Raw genomic sequence first — 2,881 nt, 5'->3', positions numbered from 1 at the left:
TATATTTAATGTGTGTGGTGTGTATACCACACATAAATATATATATATAATATTATATAATAAAATATAATAATAATATATCATAATTTATATATATATTAATATATTTTTATATATATGTAATATATAATATTATATAATATATATATATATATAAAATTATAATAACAGTTAGAATACATATTATATATACAAAATGTATACACAACCACACCACACAAAATATATATTATTATATATTAATAAAATATTATATATATATATATATATATTTATATATGTGTGTGTGTTTGTGTGGGTGTGTGGGTGTGTGTGGTGTTGGGGGTGGGTTTGTAAAATATAATAATATATATATATATATAATAATATAAAATAATTATATATATATATAACATCATCATCATCATCAAGGACTAACGCCGAGGGGGGCCCAGGGCCGCTCCCCCCTTTCGTTTCCACCCTCCAGGCACCCACGGCCCATCTCAATTCCTCACGACGGGTCTGTCGAGCTGCCAACCATGTCCCTGGGTCGTCCCACAGGTCTCCTCCCCCGGGGTTTTCTCAGAGAGACAACCTGGTGGCGGGGTCCAAAGGGAAACTAGGGGGCCCATATAGCCTGAGTTGGGATCCTGGATTTCAAGTAACAGGTCCCACACCAGTCTCACGGTGTAACCGCCGGTTGGACACGTGATCCTGCCAACTGTACCCATGATCCGGCGAAGGACTTGTTACAAAAGGCATCAAGGCGAGACTCCAAGAAAACTGGATAGCGTCCAGGTTTCGTTTCCCATAGAGCAAAACTGGCAGTATAAAGGGCCCCTTGAAGTCACGCAGCTTGGCCCTTCTGCATAGGTACCGATATCTCCAAACGCTCTTGTTGATCGAGTTCATGGCTCCTGTTGCCAGACCAATCTGTCTACTGACTTCCTGGTCTGACAACCCAGAGATATGGACTACGCTACCAAGTTATGTAAAACATTCTGTAATTTCAACGTCCTCGCCGCAAGCATGGATTGACTGAATGGGTTCCTCTAACAGGCACCCCCAAATTCCTGAATCTTGGTCTTGGTCCAGGAGACCTCTAGGCCTAGGGGCTTCGCCTCATTGCTAAATGCATCAAGAGCTGCCACAAGTGACTCCAAGGACTCAGATAAGATGGCAACATCATTGGCAAAGTCAAGGTCTGAGACCTTAATATTGCCTAGTGTTGCTCAACACTGACTTTGGCTAGAAGTTCTGCCCAGTATCCAGTCCATACAGGTGTTGAATAGTGTTGGTGCAAGGACAAGCTTGCCCACCCTGAATTAACAGGGAAGAAGTTCGACATACCCCCACCACACTTTACAGCACTTTCGTATCAGATAGAGGCTTGCTATCAGGCCAATAATCTGTGTTGGAATTCCCCTGAGCCTCAGGATCTCCCATAGCGATTCCTGATGCACCGAGTCAAATGCCTTCTTGAGGTCGAGGTAGGCTGCAAGCAACTCACGACCAAACTCACAACGGCATTCCACAATTACTTGAAGCACTAGTATACGGTCTATCATGGACTTGCCAGGAGTAATCCAGATACTCCCGGGCCTCTGATGCCTCAGTGGGTGGTTGCGGACCCTTTTCAGAAGAATGTGGGAAAAACCCTTCCCGGGTATGCTGGGGGCCAGGGGTAAGGGCCACTTATTTTGCTATAATCCCAACGTCCCCTTTCCCCTTCCAGAGAGGGATGACCAAAACCCCCCCAGCAGGTCGGGGGGAATGGTACCAGACTGTCAGAGGGCCCTCAGAAACTGAATTCGGGGGCCCCGACCCCATGGGTTCCCCCCAGCCTTTAGCAGTTTCGCGGGGAAAATCACATTGCCGCTTTTTCCCCCACTCTTATTTTGGAAATTGCCAGCCTAACCTCTTTTTAGGGTGGAGGTTCCTCGCTGAGGGATGGGTCTGGCACAGGAAACAAACACCCGTTTGCACCCAAAAGCTAACTGTTGGGGGGTCAAACCTGTTACAACTGTTAAAAATACTCAGCCCAACGTTCCGAACCCCAACATGTTTCTGAGGTGATCCATCCACTGCTGATGGGCCTCCCGCCCAATCTTGAGGAGGGTTAGAGTTCATTTTCCGGGGCTTGGTGGGCAGGGGGGAAGGTCATTTCCCAAAAAAGGGCCCTTCAACCCCCCTAAACAAGATTCCTGTTTAAAACTGTTCCTTGTCCCTTCTCAGCAGTGTACACCCCTACGCACCAGGGAAACGAGGGAAGACATGATTCCCCCATTTGACACGCTTAAAGTGGCCTCTAAGGTCTCCGGGGAGATGGAATTCTGCCTTGCCCTCGGGGGTGTATCCAATGGCTCCTGACTGCTTCGAGTGTTAGGGCGTTTTGAAGAGCTCCCACGAGCAACTGGGTCCATCGGGTTTTTAATCGGTCAAGACTGCCATTATGAACCCAGGGGGAAACACTCCTCCCCCCCCTTAAAGCCCTCTCCAGGAGAAACACCTTGGGGGGGCCACTGGGGGGAGGGGGATTTTTTGAAGGGGCCCCCCAGGTACCCAAAACCAGCCTAGGTTATGCCACAGAACCCGCCATTCCGGAAAAACCCTGCATTTCGGGAGGATTTTCCCCTTGCGTGCTAAAAAATTGGGTTTCCGATCTCCTTGGCCCTGTACCCGTATCGCTTTCCCAAGCCCGCGTGGGGTTTTGGAGCGCGGGTTACCAGGACCCAGAGATCCCATTTTTGGGCCCCTTAGAAAAGTGGGGGAAAAGGGAGGCTATTCTCGCTCTGGGATCACCCTCCCGAGCCAGGGGGGGCCGAAAGACTTCTTGTACCCATTTGGGTCACCGCCGAATCCCTTGAAGTCACCCAAAACAATGCAAATCCCCACCGGGGGA

Source organism: Penaeus monodon, chromosome 37 (assembly GCF_015228065.2).
Source record: "Penaeus monodon isolate SGIC_2016 chromosome 37, NSTDA_Pmon_1, whole genome shotgun sequence".
Lineage (NCBI taxonomy): Eukaryota > Metazoa > Arthropoda > Malacostraca > Decapoda > Penaeidae > Penaeus > Penaeus monodon.
Note: the sequence above shows the minus strand (reverse complement) of the source record.